Consider the following 19,908-nt stretch of genomic DNA (forward strand, 5'->3'; position numbering starts at 1 on the left):
ATTGGTACATCTCAGGACACTGGCATTAATAGGATCCTCACAACCTTATAAGGAAGCGGATTACCTGCTCAACGACTCATATTAATAGAAAGCCTTCATAATAAAATGTGATCAGTTTCACAGTGATTTTAATCTATTATCCGTAGGTCTATTCTTTGGCCCTTCACCTTCCACAGAATAACTCTTCGAATATTCAAAGGAAGTTCTCATGATTTTTCTTTTCCCAACTGGTATCCTGTGTCTTTTCTTTCTTTGCTGTCCTTTTTTCAGTTTTGATTTCTGAAAAATTAGTTTCACTAATTTTGCAAACTTATGAATGCATATATCCTTACATCTAATGAAATTTGATTTTTTTCTGTTTTTGCTAATTTGGCTTCAGAGAAATTTTATACTGCAATTTCATATAACCATGAAAAATTGGTTTATGTGAAAAAATGCTAATGTATTCATGCATGCCTTTCTAATAAAACTAATTTCCATTTGTATGCTTTAAACATATGTCAAAGACCAGATCAATAGAAATGTTATCACTCTAGTTTATTCTCCACTAAGATGCTTGAAATTTGCAGCCAATTAACAAAATAGAAAGCAAAACAACTCTATAGGTCTAAATTTGCTTTAGGATATAAAATCAAGAAACAAAGAAGTACTGATGTCACTAGCTTACAGCTAGCAGAAATAAACATTAATGAAGAGGAACTTTATTCTAACCAGATCTTGGAAATGCTCTTAAAATTGCATTTATAAAAGACAGGAATTATGTTATTAGATTTAGAACTTTTACAATACAATCATCTATTATACATTTTAATGTATCCTTACTTCTTCCACTAGATTACATGGTATATGTTTTCAAATATCATTTCTGTACTTTGAAATGTCTACATTTAATGTCTTAAGGTTGTCAACAGTTTTACATTAGATTCAGTTTTTCTAAAAGTAAATTGTATTTATGGGAAACAGGAAAGCTATCATGTGACATGAAATGCCTGGGCAGTGACAGTTAAGCCCTACAAAGGGAAGATTTCCTTGTTCCTAAGGGTGTGGTACCAGCTAGTTGGCTGGTCAGAGGCCTGGCTGGAGGCCAGAGATTTTCAAAGAGAAAGGGAAACAAAGAGATACTACTAGACGTTATAGTCAGACGAACAATACAGTACATCCCACCGTCTCTAGTGGTGCTTTTTTCTTTTTCTTTTTTTAACTCCTACCCAAAAACTAGAAAAGAAAACTGAAAATGTCCTTAAAGAGCTTCCACAGCTTATCATTGAGAAATGTTTGGGATATATTTTTAGAAGGCTAAGGAGGCAGATGACAGGAACTCAAGAAAAAGGAAAAACAAGGGGGAAAATAAATGGCTTTGGCTTTGAGAGACTTGGAAAAATACAACAATACAATGTCACTGATACTCCTGACTATGGAGACAGCAAAAGTCATGGGGGATTTCATTGATAAGTGCTAGAAGGACACTTACATCACTCACTCTTAAATACTCTGGTATGAAAATGGATGGACAAAAAAGACTTAGCCAATCTTTGGACCTTATGCAGATTCACACTTAACTCTCATTACTGAACCCTCAACGCAAAGTCAAAGAAGACACAGAATAATTTTTAATGATTTAGGAGACAAAAGGCAATCAGTAACCATCTCTCAAGGAATTTATAAATTTAATTTAACAAAGAGGTTACAAATATTTAATCTATACAGACTTTTTTTTGTGTGTGTGATGGAGTCTGGCTCTGTTGACAAGGCTGCAGTGCGATCTTGGCTCACTGCACTCACCTCCCGAGTTCAAGTGATTCTCCTGTCTCAGGCTCCTGAGTAGCTGGGACTACAGGTGTGCACCACCTCGCCCAGCTATTTTATTTTGGTATTTTTAATAGAGACAGGGTTTCACCATGTTGGCCAGGTTGGTCTCAAACTCCTGTCCTCAAGTGATCTGCCCAACTCTGCCTCCCAAAGTGCTGGGATTACAGGAGTGAGCCACTGCCCATGGCCCTCATCTATACAGATTAATCGGTTATGAAAAAATCAAAGTTGTTCTTGGGAAATGTTGATTCACTCATTCATTTGTTTATTTATCCATTTATCCAAAAATTTATTTGAGCAATTAAATTGTTTCAAATATTCCAAGTGCTAGAACTTGTTTGGTAAGTCATGTGTTCTTTTGAATACCATTTGGTGGTATACGTTAAGTTTGAAATAAATATAGAAATTCCTTTACCTGGGTTCCAACGTCATAATACTGTAATTTGATCCAGTAAAAGATTAAGACTCAATTCAATAAGTCTGTACCTCTATTTAATTTTCCTAGTTAGGTGAAAGCATTGGATTCTTAAATATCAAATATGGCTTTAAATAATTGTATACATTAAATTTTCCACTTTTTCTCACATAAACAGAAGTATAGTGTAAAGAGATCACAAAAGACATGAGGTAAGGTCATCTAAGGCAACCACAAAGATGATGTTCTGATATGAAAAATTAATAATATAATAATTTTGAAGAAAAGAATAAGTCAATCAATTGTAAGGTTATTTTGCTATAAAGACTCCTAGCATTATAGTCAAGATATTAGAATTCTACTACAGCAATCCTACTTATCTAACCATATCTATTGTGTTCTTAGTTATTTTATAGAATCCTATTTAATAAAATAGTCCTTTTAATAATAATAAAAGAACTAAAGTTCTTTCTTAACCCTTTAGTAATGTTTGTTTAATAATAATAAAGATAGCCCCAAAGTGTGAGCTGGGCAAAAAATGTGCCCAGTTAGCAAATACATTTCTCAGATTCTTTTGCACAGAGCTACATACACCATGTGACTACCTTCTGGCCAAAGAAGTGTGAGAAGTTACAGATAACAACTGGTATACACTTTCCAGTTCTCTCGTTTCCTGTCCCACTGGCTGGGAGTTGGTGACAAATAGAGAATCTCCCTTGACTCAGAAATGAATGCTGTAAATTAAAGATGGTGGAACCTATAAAACAACCCTGGACTACACCTCTGTTTTGTTATCTCAAAGATAAATTTATTCAAATCATTCTATTTTGGTTTCCTTGTTACTGCAGCTCTGTGTATCCCTTAACTAATGTAAAACTCAACTCTGCTTAACTAGCTTTTGGCATGTTGAAAAAATTATTTCATTTATTTGGGTTTCAGTGGGCTAGATGTACTGGGAGGATTTTTTCCAGCTCTGAATGTTCATAAGCCTAAAACTGAAGTTGGTTATGCTACTATAGAAAACCACTGGCATTTCTTATCACAACAGTCACATCCTCACATTACCTGGAGGATCAAATTAATTTAGCGAGATAATTGTATTGATATTTTTTGGTAAGCAAAAGTTCCCCTTCAAAGTCTATTCTTTCAGCCTTCACAGCCTAAGGCCCATTCTTTGAATCTGTATGACATTAACATACTTCAGGTTATAACCACTAATTGCCCCTTCACCTACATGAAATGGGTGGTAAGAATAGGAAAAGATCCAGAAAAAAAAAAAAAAAAAAAAAAAAAAAGCAAGCTGAAGAAGAAAAAAACATTAGTGGAGAAAAAGGTAGGCAGTAAGCCCCTTTTTCCTTGGAAATGAGAGAACAAAAGAGCAAATTTAAAATTTGTAGAGAATCTCTGGTTTGACACACTTAAGAAAGAGCAAATTCACAGTGGATGGCTGAGAAAATTGTTCATTTTCAATAGAGCTGTTAGAGATTATGGAGACCAACTGATTACAGTATATTACTAATGGGGTCAGGGTTCAGTCCCCATGTGGGGCCAGTTTACTGTGCCCTATTCCACAGCCACACAACATGCCCGTAACTTTGGCCAGCTGTCTCTAAAATGCATGCTCTTTGTCACAAATGGGACCAGGTGTATATGGATCCATGAAAATTTATTCTCACCACCAGGAAAAATTCTCAAGGCAGATGGTGGGTCAGTAATGTCACTTGAGCGTATGAAGGATGACATGTGTTCTCGTACTGAAAAGTAAAGTGGAGATTTGTCAGTTATACAATTGTACTGTAATTGAATATTTGAGCCAGAAACCCAATTGGGTTTAGTTTAGACAGTCAACTTGAGGGATTATGTCATTTACTAGAGAAACTTCCACTTCAGGGTCTCAAAGATTTTGGTGATCCAAGAGAGACTCTGGTCTTTTGTATAACAATTGGGAGTGGTAGAAATGGTGATAAACCAGACAGTTCATGCTCCGTCTAATGTGACAGAAAAATACAGTACCAAGAGTACATTTACCAACCTCCTGAAATATATGGGCCTAATATCCAGAGGAATCAAAAACACATTGTGGATGGATCTTAAATGCCTGATGATACAACAAAATATATTGATTTTATGAAAAACAATTCTAATACTTTGTACTTTTTATTATAATTATGTGTTTTAATATATATTCCATCACTAGATGTTGAGTTCCACAAAGAGAGCACTAATGCCTTGTCCATCCTTTCAATACCACAGTGTAATATGGCGTATAGCACCTCATACACAAAAGGTACAGTTTTTCTAATGCATGGCTATAGTGTAAACACTAAAGGTGTAAGAGTCTCAATTGTCTATAATATTAATTTCACTTGCATAAACATATTTAAGTTCTAGTGTGTTAAAAGTTTATTAGTATAAATATATATAACCAGATATGCAAAAGCATATTCTTAGTAGAAGGGGACACAAAAGTTCAATTAATCTATATAAATTACAACAATGGAAAAACAAATCTTCAGTCTTACTTTCACTAGACTTTATTGTGGTAGTAAAATGGACTTCAGTTTTTGGTGTACATATAAACAGAATCATTAGGGAAAGTATTTGCTTAGTTGCTGGATTTTATGCAAACGAAAGCAGATGAGGATAAAACAGAAAGAAACAGTAATTAAATTACACAGAAATTTCGGGATGAAATAAAACAATTCTTTACAGTTTCTAGGTAATGGCAAAAGTGTTTCTGGAAAGAAAAGCATAATTAACAGCAATGTTAAAGCTTTGCTTTACATTCATTTGGCAATTAAGTCTACTAAGTTGAAAGCTGTTAAGTAGAGTATTTGAGTTTCATATTAATTTGCATTTCACTTGACTGCTTTTTAGTGTTTTGTAAGCATGAAACAGAGAGGTCTGGGTTCAACACAACAAATTACTGTTCAAAATAAAAAATTACTACCCAAGCAGCTTTGTGTTTCTACTAGGTTTGTCATGCTGTGACTAAAACAAGTAAAAAAAAAAAAAAGAAAAGAAAAAAAGAAAGAAAGGAAAAAGAAGTGTTGATTCTTTAGAGGCATTTCAGCACCAGATCTGCGCTATCAAAAATAGTCCTCAAACATAGTTAGAGTTATCTAGAAATTCAGCAGTTTGCAAACAAGTGCACTAGGGAGTAGTTTTTTCACACTAAAATATTTTTGCTACACATCAGCAAGTCCTTGAGGAGAGCCTGCTGGCTCCAAAGGCCTGCAGTTTGCTGTTGAAATAGCAGAGCAATAATATTTAGCCAGTGCTAACAGGGAAGCAGTGATATGACTGCTCTTTATAGTGACAACTACATTTGACAAAGAATGGTGCAGCCACTGGGATTACAAAGCATGACTTTCTTTTAATCCTTTTTAATATTATTTTTTGAAGTGTTAAGTATACATGTCACCTATTCTTTTCATAGGCATTGCACAAATATAGAATGAAGACTACTCATTTCCAAAACCAATTAATCTTATTGTGTGAGTACGTGTGTATTTGTGCTTGTATATTTGTGATGTGGTTTGGCTGTGTCCCCACCCAAATCTCCTCCTGAATTGTAGCTTCCATTATTACTATGTGTCGTGGGAGGGACCCAGTGGGAGGTAATTGACTCATGAGGGCATGTCTTTACTGGGCTGACCTCGTGATAGTGAATAAGTCTCACGAGAGCTGACAGTTTTATAAAGGGGAGTTCCCCTGCCCACGCTCTCGCCTGCTGCCGTGAAAGACGTGACTTTGCTCCTCCTTTGCCTTCTGCCATAATTGTGAGGCCTCCCCAGCCATGTGGAACTGTGAGTCCATTAAACCTCTTCCATTGTAAATTACCCAGTCTCCAGTATGTCTTTATTATTAACGTGAGAACAGACTAATACGATTTGTGTTTATGCAGATGTATGTATTTACCATCAATTCTATTACGGTTAACAATTGGCAATGGTTAAATTAGTAGCATAGAGAATCTTGCTACAGGTAAAGGTGTTATTGCTTGGCTCTATTAGCTTTCTGCACTGTGGAAAACTGTGTTATTTCAAGTAGCTTACAAGGACAGAAAAAAAATATGTTATTTCATAATGTTCTTTAAGTTATTGAAATATTTCAGCTTGCTTCTTTCTATATCAGCTTCCTTCTATATGTTAACGTGGACTTCCGTAATTATATGCTAATCTAATTAGTTCATATGCCTATGATGTAAGCTAAAGTATTTTAATGTTGCTTGACTCCTGACCCTCTCATTTTAATATTCTTATATTTTTCACTAAAAACCTGAAAGAGGACAGATATGTAAAAAACACAGCTTTAATAAGCAAGAGGATGGCAACTCTTTATTGAAGGAGCTTTCCTATTGGCAGCCATCCAGATGGCAAATAAAGCTGTTTAAATATTTGCTTATTAGTGAAATGAAATGATATCAGTTAATTCATTCCCATTTCATGTTTTCAATGCTTCAAAGCAACTTTATAATACACACTCTAAAGGTTTCTCTGGAGCTCTTGTGCTGTGATTCATTTTCTTTTTCTCTCTAACTAGATATAAATTAACGAAGCTATACAGAATTAGGTGTTGGACTTCTCCTAAAATCTTCCTAGTCATTTCTTTGAGTGTTTTGCTGTAAATTTTAGGACTGCAAAAATCACACAACGTGCACCCTTAGCAGGACTCAGGGGCTGAGATATGTTAATGAAAGATACCGAAGATGTCAGGTAGCTGATGTATTCCAGCACTATTTAGGGAGGCTCGGGGCCTATGGTACTGGAAGAAGCTGCTGTGTAACAATAGGTTATCTTGAGACATTCAGACAGGGAGATAAAATGCATATTAATCCCTAAGGATAAACAGTCTTTCCTGTTGTGTTGGATAAGCATTTGTTTTGTCAGATTTAGCCTAATTGTGGGCAAATTGAGAGAAATTAGAGTTGAATTATTGTGGGAAAAGAAGAAAAAGGGGAGGCTATAAGAGTGGTAGATGGTATCCATTGCATTTTGGTTATACATACAGTTCTGTCCTCTAATCCACCTTTACTGAGGTATCTGCATTTGGGTGGCCATTAATAAAGTTGACATTTTCATTCTCTTCTCCTTTTTGCCTAGGATTTGCCATGGGGAACATAGAGAGCAAGAGGGTGAGTAATTGATATCTCCAAATCCCAACAGGAATCAGGATCTTTCATGTTACATTCCTTCAGGTTAAAGACTTTCTATTATTTTTGTATTATTTTCTGTATAATGTCCAGCACTGTATTAGGTAAAATAAGTATTATGGACCTATTTCTTCAATGCATGTCCCAGTGACTATGAGGTTTTTACTTTCTGATTATTGCCCCAAATTGTCTTTTATTGTTTTTATTATTTTCTAAAAAGAAACATAGCTAAATTCGGATCATAAGCCTTTAGAGGAAGCAGAGTAAAAGAGTTTTTATTTAATCAAACAGATTCTGGGTCCCAACCCCATGCACATATCACCATCACCTGCTTTTACTTAATGTTCCCCAAAAACAAAAACAAATAAATATTCTTATTACAATACAGGAACAACATTAGCCTTGGGGTATCACCACAGGTCATTGTTACTTCTAGCAAAAGGCAAGATTTGGAACAGAAATCCAAACAATTATCCATTCATTTTGAATGTGATCCTAATGATTCTGCTTAGAGAAAGGTTAGATGACCTCTTACTTTTCCTTTCAATTATGATTGCATGATGATAAATTTAGAGCCAAGGGGATTTTTGAAATACTGGCTAAATTCCCGTGCAAACAATACATTTTTTTAAAAAATGTGTTGAAATGACTCCAGAAGCTGTGCCCACTTTTGTAAGATTAATTTTGCAAACACACAGTTGATACATGCTCCTTCAGGGTCTGAAGTACTACATATGGCAAAAGTGTTTTCAGTGGTTTAGATCTATATTAACTTACCTGTCAATAATATTCTGCTTTTCATGAAGTCTACTGCCTAATTATTGTCAGTCTTTTTTCTCAATGCAAATTTAAGGATATTTTTAAGAGAGAGATTTGAAGTTTTTGTTTGTTTGTTTGTTTTGAAACAGTATCTCTGTCACCCAGGCTGGAGTGCAGTGGCATGATCTCAGCTCACTGCAACCTCCACCTCTCAGGATCAAGCCCGCCTGTTAGAATGATTCTCCTGCCTCAGCCTCCTGAGCAGCTGGGATTACAGGTGCCCACCACATGCCCGGCTAATTTTTGTATTTTTAGTAGAAATGAGGTTTCACCATGTTGGCCAGGGTGGTCTTGAACTCCTGACCTCATGTGATCCACCCGACTCAGCCTCCCAAAGTGCTGGGATTACAGGCTTGAACCACCACACCCATCCTAAAGTACTTTTTTAAAATACTGAATTCACATCCTTCATAGATCATGAGGGTTCTCACTCATCTCCTGTGAGAATTTGTTTCACCGCTGAGTTTTCATCTGGTACATTTTTCTGTAAGGTCTATATTGCTCACTGTGCTAGCCGTCTCAAAAATAGCCCCCAGTGATAATGACCTTCTGATATTTACCCCTTTGTGTAGTCCCCTGAAAAACTATCAAGATTGGGTTATGTGGCTGGGCACAGTGGCTCACACCTGTAATCTCAGCACTTTGGAAGGCCCAGATGGTCAGATCACTTGAGGTCAGGAGTTTGAGACGAGCCTGGCCAACATGGTGAAACGCCATCTCTACTAAAAAAATACAAAAATTAGCTGGGTGTGGTGGCGCATGCCTGTAATTCCAGCTTGTTGGGAGACTGAGGCAGGAGAATTGCTTGAACCTGGGAGATAGAGGTTGCAGTGAGCAGAGACTACGTCACTTCACTTCAGCCTGGGTGACAAAGTAAGACTCTGTCTCAAAACAAACAACAACAAAAAAACCCAAAACAGACAAACAAACAAAACGATAGGGCTATATGACTAATAGGATATGGACAAGAGTAAAGAAATTGCTACTACCGCTCTTCTTTCTGAGATTGCTCACTTACGGGGAAACTAACTACACATTATGCAGCTCTACTGTAAAAATGTACATGGTGAGAAACCAAGGCCTCCTTCTGATAAACAGGAGCCACTTGCCGGTCATGTGAGTAAGCCATCATGGAGATGGGTCCATGTTTATAACTGGTATCATATGCCTGTCCCACTACTGTATTTTGAGAGCAGGAAACTCATTTCTTGAGTGTCACAGGTTCGCAGAGGAAGAGTTGTACCCCTGGATGAATTATACTTGGAGCCTCACTCATATCCAATTTAGATAGTGTACATAAGAGTTGGAAATTTTGAACTTATGAGATCTTGGACTTTGAGTTGAAACTGTAATGGATTGAGACTTTTGGGAACCCTGAAGTGCAGTGAATATATTTTGCATGTAGGACATATATAAATCATTGGGGGGTTAGAAGTGTCCTGTGATGGGTACCCCCACATACACACACAAGAGGTCCACGTTTTACTCCCTGAAGCTTGTGAATATGTTACCTTACTTGGCAAAAAGAAAAAAAAAAAAAAAGGGAAAAAAGAAAATTGGCAGATGTAATTAGGTTAAGGGTCTTGAGATTGGTAGATTCTATGGGTAGACCTACTGTAATCACAGGCTCCTTGTAAGAGCAGAGAGGCAGTACATTGGAGTCCAGAGACAGATTTCAATATCCTATGCTACTGGCTTTGATGATGGAGGAAGAGGTCATTAAGCCAAGGAATGCAGGTGGCATCTAGAAGCTGGAAAAAGCAAAGAAATAGATTTTGTCCAACAGCCTCCAGAAAGAGAAGAATGAAATACAATTTACCATGGAATGCATTGTGCCATTACTTAAATTGTTATTTTAAAATTTTTTTAACCTTTTTTGCTTATTAGTTGTTTGAGTTTAGGAATCTTATGCTGCTAGAATTAATTACACCTCCATCACCATTGGATCCAGCTGGTGTTCAATCAATAATACTCGTTGATTGAATTGGTTATAAATTTCGCTTTTTTTCTTTTTTCTTTTTTTCAGTGAGGTGTAATTTACATGAAAGAAAATGGACAGGTTTTGATTTTTTTTTTTCCATTGAGGTGTAATTTACATAAAATAACATGCATAGGTTTTAAGTGTTCATTTGAATGAATTTGTCAAATGTATATAGCAAAGTAACCGCTGTGCAAAACAAGATACAAAATATTTCTATAATCCCAAAAGGTTCATTGTGTGCTGTACAGTCATCCCATTTTCCAAGAAGCAATTTTTTTCAGATTTCTTTTACACAACAAAATGTTTATTACTAGTTGTATCTTGTGGTAAGATTACATAGTAACACAAATTATTTATCTATTCTCTCATGTTGTTAGACATTTATTTAACAGTATAAGGAATGGATTACATTAGCAGGAGCAGTGCTCCTGCTGTGTAGTACTGGCATTTTATATCCCTGCCAGCAACATACAAGAGTTCCAATATGATCTATGTCTTTGCCAGTATTTGGTATTGTCAGACGTTTTAATTTTAGCTCTTCAAATGCAAATGAAATGATATCTCATTGTTGTTTTAGTTTTCATTTTACTGGTTGCTATAGTTAAGATGTTTGCCCCTCCAAATCTCATGTTAAAATTTAATCCCCAGTATTGGAGGTGGGCCTAATGGGAGGTATTTGGATCATGGGAGTTGATACCTCATTAATAGATTAATGCTCTTCTAGGGGGAGGGGGAGTGAGTTTTCCCTCTTTTAGTTTTGTGAAAGCTGGTACCTTCTTCTCCTCTTGGTTCCACTCTGGTCCTGTGATCTCTATACACCAGCTCCCTTTCACCTTCTGCCATGAGTGAAAGCAGCCTGAGGCCCTCACCAGAAGCAAATGCTGGCCTCGTGCTTCTTGCACAGCCTGTGGAACTGTGAGCCAAATAAACCTCTTTTCTTTATAAATTACCCAACCTCAGGGATTCCTTTATAACAACACAAAATGGGCTGTGATACTGATGAATATTGGTGTTGAAGACTGTATTAGTCCATTTTCATGCTACTAATAAAGACCTACCTGAAACTGGGAGGAAAAAGAGGTTTAGGGAGGCCAAAGCAGGTGGATCATGAGGTCAGGAGTTCGAGATCAGCCTGGCCAACATGGTGAAACGCTGTCTCTACTAAAAATACAAAAATTAGCCTGTTATGGTGGTGGCATCTGTAATCCCAGCTACTCGGGAGGCTAAGGTAGGAGAATCACTTGAACCCAGGAGGCGAAGGTTTCAATGAGCTGAGATCATGCCATTGCACTCCAGCTTGGGTGACAAGAGCAAGACTCCATCTCAAAATAAAAAAGAAAAAAGAAAACCAGGTTTAATTGGACTTACAATTCCACATGGCTGCAGAGGCCTCAGTATCATGGCCAGAAGCGGTGATAAAAGAACATGAGGAAGAAGCAAAAGCAGAAACCCTTGATAAACCCATCAGATCTCATGAGACTTACTCACTATCATGAGAATAGCATTAGAAAAGCCCCCATGATTCAATTACCTCCCCTGGGGCCGCTCCCACAATATGCAGGAATTCTGGGAGCTACAATTCAAGTTGAGTTTTGGGTGGGGACACAGCCAAACCATATCGTTCCACCCCTGGCCCCTCCAAATCTCATGTCCTCACATTTCAAAACCAATCATGCCTTCCCAACAGTCCCCAGAGTCTTAACTCATTTCAGCATTAACCCAAAAATCCACAGTTCAAAGTCTCATCTGAGACAAGGTAAGTCCCTTCTGCCCATGAGCCTGTAAAATCAAAGCAAGCTAATTACTTCCTAGATACAATAGGGGTACAGGTATTCAGTAAATACAGCTGAGTCAAATGGGAGAAGTTGGTCAAAACAAAGGGGTTACAGAGCCCATGCAAGTCTGAAATCCAGCAGGGCAGTCAAATTTTAAAGCTCCAAAGTCATCTCCTTTGGCTCCAGGTCATGCTGATACAAAAGGTGGGTGCCCATAGTCTTGGGCAGCTCTACCCCTGTGGCTTTGCAGGGTACAGCCTCCTTCCTGGCTGCTTTCACGGGCTGGCATTGAGTGTCTGCAGCATTTCCAGGTACACAGTGCAAGCTGTCAGTGCATCTACCATTCTGGGGTCTAGAAGACAGTGGCCCCTCTTCTCACAGCTCTACTAAGTAGTGCCCCAGTAGGGCCTCTCTGAGGGGCCTCTGATCCCACATTCTTCTTCCACATTTCCCTAGCAGAGGTTCTCCATGAGGGACCTGCCCCTGTAGCAAACTTTTGCCTGGGCATCCAGGCATCTTCACACATCTTCTGAAATCTAGGCAGAAGTTCCCAAACCTCAATTCTCAATTTCTGTGGACCCGCAAGCTCAACACCATGTGTAAGCTGCCAAAGCTTGGGGCTTCGACCCTCTGAAGCCACAGCCTGAGCTCTACATTGGCCCCTTTCAGCCATGGCTAGAGCAGCTGGCACACAGGGCACCAAGTCCCTAGGCTGCAAACAGCACAGTACCCTGGCCACAGCCCACATTACCACTTTTTCCTCCTGGGCTTCCAGGCCTGTGATGGGAGAGATTGCCATGAAGGTCTCTGACATGGCCTGGAGACATTTTCCTCATGGTTTGGGAATTAACATTAGGCTCCTTGCTACTTATGAAAGTTTCTGCAGCTGCTTGAATTTCTCCTCAAAAAATACATTTTTATTTTCTACTGCATCATCAGGCTATACATTGCCTGAACTTTTATGCTCTGTTCCCCTATTGAAACAAAATGCTTTTAACAGCACCCAAGTCACATTTGAATACTTTGCTACTTAGAACTTTCTTCCACCAGATACCCTAAATCATCTCTCTCAAGTTCAAAGTTCCACAGATCTCTAGGGCAGGGAAAAAAATGCTGTCAGTCTCTTTGCTAAAACATAACAAGGGTCACCTTTGCTCTAGTTCCCAAAAAGTTCCTCATCTCCATCTGAGACCACTTCAGCCTGGACCTTATTGTTCCTATCACTATCAGCATTTTTGTCAAAGCTATTCAACAAGTCTCTATTAGGTTCCAAACATGTTTTCTTTTTGTATCTTCTTCTGAGCCCTCCAAACTGTTCCAATCTCTGCCTATTACCCAGTTCCAAAGTTGCTTCCACATTTTCAGATATCGTTTCAGCAGCACCACACTCTGCTGGTATCCGTTTACTGTATTAGTCTGTTTTCACACTGCTGATAAAGACAGACCTGAGACTGGGAAGAAAAAGATGTTTAATTGGACTTGCATTTCCACATGGCTGTGGAGGCCTCAGAATTATGGTGGGAGGCAAAACGCACTTATTACATGGCAGAGGCAAGAGAAAAATGAGGAAGAAGCAAAAGTGCAAACCCCTGAAAACCCATCAGATCTTGTGAGACTTATTCACTATTATGAGAACAGCACATGAAAGACCGGCCACTATGATTCAGTTAGCTCCCCCTGGATCCCTCTCACAATGCGTCGGAATTCTGGGAGATACAAGTCAAGTTGAGATTTGGGTGGGGACACAGTCAAATCATATCAAAGATTTTTTCAAGATATCTGTGTATCTTCTGTTTCAAATGTCTATGCAAGTCTTCTGTCAATTATTGTTGAATTATTTAAAAATTTGTTATTAATATATGAATTATTTTTAAATGCTGAATACAATTCTTTTTGTATTTTATTTTCTATCAGTCTGTGGCTGAAAATATTCTTAATATTGGGTTTTGAGGAGCAGAAATTTTAAGTTTTGATGAAGTTCAACTTATTTATTTTCCTTTTTTATTTCATGATATTTTTGTCTTGGTTAAGATATATTTCACTATTTCAAGGTTCCAAAGATATTCCCTTATACTTTTTTTCCTGAAAAATTATATTAATTGATTTCATATTTCAATTTTTGGTTAATATCATTTTGGATAGGAGGTAAAGTATGAAACAATCCTCTTTTAAATTAATACATATGCTGTATGTGGATGTCCACTTAATCCAGCATTATTTGAGTAAAATATTTTATTTTCTTCAATGAATTGCCTAAGTGTCTTTGTTGAAAATCAGTTGATCATATACGTTCAGGCCCATGTTTTGGCTCTATGTCCTGTTCCATGGACTTGTAAGTTTATGTTTAAACTAATATTACAGCGGTTAATAGTAGCATTACAATTAGTCTAGAGATCAGGTTATATAAATATTTGTAATTGGTTCTTTGTTATCAAGATTGTTTTAACTCTTCTGAATACTTTGAATTTTTAAACAAATTTTAGAATTTGCTTATCATTTAAAAATCTTTATGGAGATTCTGGTTGTGATTGGATTGGCTTATAGATTATTTTGAACATGATATCTATGAACATGATAGGGTTTTCTATTTTTTTAGGTTTTAATTCATTATTTTAGTAATGATTAGTAGTTTTTAGAGTAGAGCTTCTTTTGCATCATTGCATTTTTATCCCTAAATATTTCATAAGTTTCTGTAATTTTAAATATTTTGAAACTCAATTTTTAGTACTGTTGTGTAGAAATAAAAAATTAATTTTGGTATATTGATCATCTAACTTGCAACTTTGATAACTTCCCTTATTATTATGTGGGTTTAACTTTGCTGTCATTATTTCCTTAGGGTTTCGTAGAAACCCAGTTTTGTCACATGTTGAAAAAAAAAAAAAAAAGATGCTTTCACTTCTCCCTTTCAAATTTGGATGCCCTTTAATGCTTTTTCTCGTCTTAATGCACTGGTTTAGACTTCTATTAAAATAATGAATGGAATTGTTAAATCTGCACATCATTGTCATCTTCTCACTTTTAGGGGAAAATGTGTTATGTTTCCCTTTTAAGTATGATGTTTGCAGTACAATACAACACTACAATTTATTCCTCCAGTCTAACTGAAACTTTGTAACATTTGATAGACATCTCCTCTTTTCCCAGCTCACCCTCCCTCCTTGCCCCCCAGCCTTATTTCTTGCAACCAAGAATCCTAAATAATGCAATTACTCTTAGCAAGTGGGACCTATTATATATTCTGTTGTAATTGATTTCCCCAGTAACATACATCCATCAGTTTGCCCCCGATATAACTCTCAAGAACTCCATATACAGAATATCTGGTGTTCTCATATTACCTACTTGAATGTGTTTTATGCATTTTCTTTTTTTCTTCATTGCAAATACATGTAAAAATATAGAAAAGCACAAATAATAATACAATAACAATGTTTATAATCTTATCTTCCTTCCAATAATCCCTACCCATATTTCCAGAGACAAAGACCATCAAGAGGCCAGTGTGTGCACTTCTAGTCAGTTTTTATCCTTTTACCTACATGTATATTTATTTGTTAACAAATTTACTTTGAAGAGTGGCATTTTAAAAATACATATTATAGGCCGGGCATGGCTCATGCCTGTAATCCCAGCACTGTGGGAGGCTGAGGCTGGCGGATCACCTGAGGTTGGGAGTTTGAGACCAGCCTGACCAACATGGAAAAACTCTGCCTCTACTAAAAATACAAAACTAGCCGGGCATGGGCATGGTGGTGCATGCCTGTAATCCCAACTACTCAGGAGGCTGAGGCAGGAGAATTGCTTGAACCTGGGAGGCGGAGGTTTCAGTGAGCCGAGATCACACCATTGCACTCCAGCCTGGGCACAAGAGTGAAACTCTCTCTCTAAAAAAAAAAAAAAAAAAAAAAAAAAAAAATCTATCTATCTATCTATCTATCTATCTATCTATCTATCTATCTATCTATAATGACTTGCTGCTTTCTCTTTTTATTTGGTCCTTAAAATCAATCTCTCTCTACTTGCATGTCTCTATCTCCCTGTATATACTATTTTTGATCATTGTTCCATTAATAGTCCGTGTTCTTATTATCTGTTTCTCTAATGATGGGCATTTAGTTATTTCCAAATTTTTGTTACTACAAACAATGCTGTGATTGATCATTCTTCCTACATTCAGCCATCTGCTGTGATTTCTACCACCAGACGATTATCATCACAGTTCTGGATGCCTGTCTCTAATTGCCTGGCTGGCCATCCTCCCATTATTTGTTACCTAGACCTCTCATCATGGATCTGTCTCTCCATGCTATGTGCCTTAGCACTCAATTCTTGAAGTTACATTGAGAAATTACCTAATTCAGTAACCTGAAATTGAAGGCTTCTTGTATCTTTTTCAGACCAAGGAGTGTGTGTACAAGATCACGAATAAATAAAATCATTATCACTTCTTATGATTTCTAGTGTTTTTCCACCCCACCCCCGCTCAACCAGTGATTATCAAGTAAAATTTGTAGCTGGTGTGCTTCATTTTAAAATGACTTGGCTATTTAATATCTTTCACAAATCCAGTTTAGAAGTAAATGATACTATTGTTTTTCATAGTATTTGTTTTTGACATTGTAAGGGAATCTAATTCAAGAGAAGGAAGGCAGTCAGGCATTGTTTAAACAACAGTAGTTTCTTTGGTTCTATAATAAAATACATGTGCACTTGTTAGTGATTATCTATGACTAATTCACTCTGAAAAAAATGGGGATCAGAATTTACTTATAATTGTTGTTGTTGGCAATATTATAGTCTTGTTATGTTTCACCATTGAGTTTATGCCTGTGGCTTCTCTGTTGGACTCCCAACCCCAAGGTAATTTCAGATTTTATATCTAAAAACACATGCCCAGGCCCTGAAACATTCAAATGTGATAAAAATCAATTTTACCTATGTTATTCCCAGCTGAGCACCACTTCTGATGTACATCAGCTTCAAAAGAAATTAAAAGATAAGTAACATGATTACAATCAGATTAGCTTGTCTAGGCAGACAAATGAGATTGCAGAGTTGTCTGAGTGAAGATACTTCCTAGTATCTTCCTAGAGACCAGTTTACATCACATTAAACAAAAATGAGTTTCCAATATGTGTACTATATAGCAGAGTGGATAAATGAAAGCTCCACCCTGTGAGTGAATATGAGTCAAGGAAACTTATTTTGTGACTATTTGATAATTACTTCCTGTCATTCTAACACTGTGTGGTATCTAAGAAAAAACAGGAGCATTTTCTGAGACTGCTTTTTTTTGCTCAAACTAAAATAAGTATTTTTTAAAAATTATTATTAATAGAACCCATGAAGGTCAAGGAGGGAAATCAGGGAGAAAATATCTTGACTCACAAGTTATTCTCCACTGTAGAACAGGATAATGAAAAATGTTTAGGGGGCAGTTTAAAGGGGGGGGGGGCACATCTAACCAGAAGAAAAGAGGGACATACATTAATGAACACTAAAAAGAAGTATGCAAGAAACAGAGGTAGGCTCAGTTTCAATTAATGTGAGATCCATAGTGAAGTAAAAAGCTCCTGACTCTATTTATCTTACTTATAAAATGACTTTTATTTTCCAGCCCAGAAAAAAAAGAACAAGTAAAGTTATACAGGGCAGGTAAAAAATAATTGGGCAATGTTTATTCAAGCTAGTGTGATAATGTCACCCTAAACCATTTTCTTTTCAGACTGTAATTATTTGGGGCATTAAGAAAAAATAAACAGGAAATTAAAATAATCAAATGCCTTGATTATTAGACAACTCCAGGATTAAGAATACTCTAGGAGGAAGTTTTAAAAATAAAAAGAAAAGCAAAGTGCATGACAGAGCTATTGAAATTAAGAGTAAAGGTTATTGTAATCCCAGCACTTTGGGAGGCCGAGATGGGTGGTTCATGAGGTCAGGAGATCAAGATCATCCTGGTTAACACAGTGAAACACTGTCTCTACTAAAAATACAAAAATTAAGCCAGGTGCGGTGGCATGCACCTGTAGTCTCAGCTACTTGGGAGGCTGAGGCAGGAGAATTGCTTGAACCTGGGAGGCAGAGGTTTCAGTGAGCTGAGATCATGCCACTGTACTCCAGGCTGGGTGACAGAGTGAGACTCCATCTCAGAAAAAAAAAAAAAAAAAGTAAAGGATATAACAGGGTAGAACAGAGTAATGTGAATGCAAGCCCTAAACATGAGACCTGTTTTTATACCACAAAGAAATAACCAATTCTCCAAATGGTCCAACAATAAATGCTCATTTTCCCAGTCACAAGGTTTTCATTTTTATTTTTTTAATGTCTTGTGATTGCAGAGCTGCTATACTTTAAGATTTCTTCAAATTGCATAAAGACATGGAAAAATATATCTCTGAATTAATATAATATTTAGAATTATTTGATGAAAACAATATTACTGAACATCCATTTAGAATTTCTGATACTTATTAACATTTTCATTATGTGCAAAGGGAAGAAAACTATATGTACGTGAGGCATACAGTACTGCTTAGTTTGACCTTTTTATAGGAAATGTGACTATATCCTTCACAAAAACTGCAAAAGAAAAAAGAGAGGCAGGGAAATGATTATGAGTGGAGGAATCTTGGGAAATATTTCAAATAGACTTTTTCTTCATTCTAAATATAAAACAGTGCCTTATCACCTTAGTTTCAGCAAAGTCAGTTCTACATATAACTAAAAATCAAATTGCAACATGCAATAATTTAATAAAGCTTTTTGATCTCTAATTTAAATCTTTCTTTTTTAAAAAAAAGAGCTTAAATATTAACAGGGATAAGTGAAGAGCTTAGTTAAGCGTTTTTCATCTGAAAGTTGCATGGCGTTTCAATGACCATGCACAGTAATCCTCGTGAATGTATTTTGGCAAATGTTGATATCAATTAGTTATTTCTTTTGTGATCTAGATATTTAATTTCAAATAGTTATTTCCAGAAATCAATATTTGGCTCACTTTTCAGTAAATGCCTTTAAATGAGAGTTTTCTACAGCTAAATTAATTCAATTTATATTTAGAATTATATTTTATGAACAGTTTGGAAGTGGGACAACTATCTTGGAATGTATCAGCTCTGAAGCATTAAAAAAAATATTTCAGCTGTCTTGGATCTTTCAACATTTTTTCTGGTTCTCTAGTTTTTTTTTTTTCATCTCCTGTGTGCTCTTTCCTGTTTTTCCCCTCTTACTACAATCTTACCATTAAAAAAAAAAAAATCAGGTAAAAAACCTCCTCATATGGTGGTTGTAATGCTTAAATGAGGAAATCTGTGTACAATGCATAGTGTACGGCCTAGTAAGTATTCAATCAATGTCCATTGCTATTTTTTTTATTCAGCACAACACAGGCTTGTTATTTATAAAACAATGTCGATGATATTAAGCTATATCAGATGGGTGTGTTATGCACTGTCACAGGATTGCCTGATATAGCTAATGGTTACTTTTTTCCCCAAAGGATTTCTTTTGTGCATCAAATAGTGTTGTTCATTTAGCACAATTTATACTCTGAGAACAGCATATGTGAAATGCTCTTGTGATTCAAGAAGTCTTCTAATATTTTAGGTTGTCTGTCATACTTTGGGGAAAAAAACAAGCTACTTGGCCTATAATTTCTCCAGGGTGTTGGTTTTTCCTCCAAAATATTTTTTGGCCACTATTTAAAATTGCATTTAATTATTTATATTTCATTATATTTGATTGGTTGAAGGATCCTGTTACTGAACTGCTATCTGGAGCCACAATTTCCACTAGAAATGAGCAATTCTTGATTAAGATTATCCTGCTGAGTTTTGATCTATCTAAATCCCTCCAGCATTCTAGGCTTCTAAGAGAACTTCTGTCACTCTGGTTTCAACTGTCTTTGGAAATACCAAGCTAACTGGATGCTTTGTTTTATCAGTTTTTT

The sequence above is a fragment of the Macaca mulatta genome, chromosome 5, assembly GCF_049350105.2.
Source record: "Macaca mulatta isolate MMU2019108-1 chromosome 5, T2T-MMU8v2.0, whole genome shotgun sequence".
Classification (NCBI taxonomy): Eukaryota; Metazoa; Chordata; class Mammalia; order Primates; family Cercopithecidae; genus Macaca; species Macaca mulatta.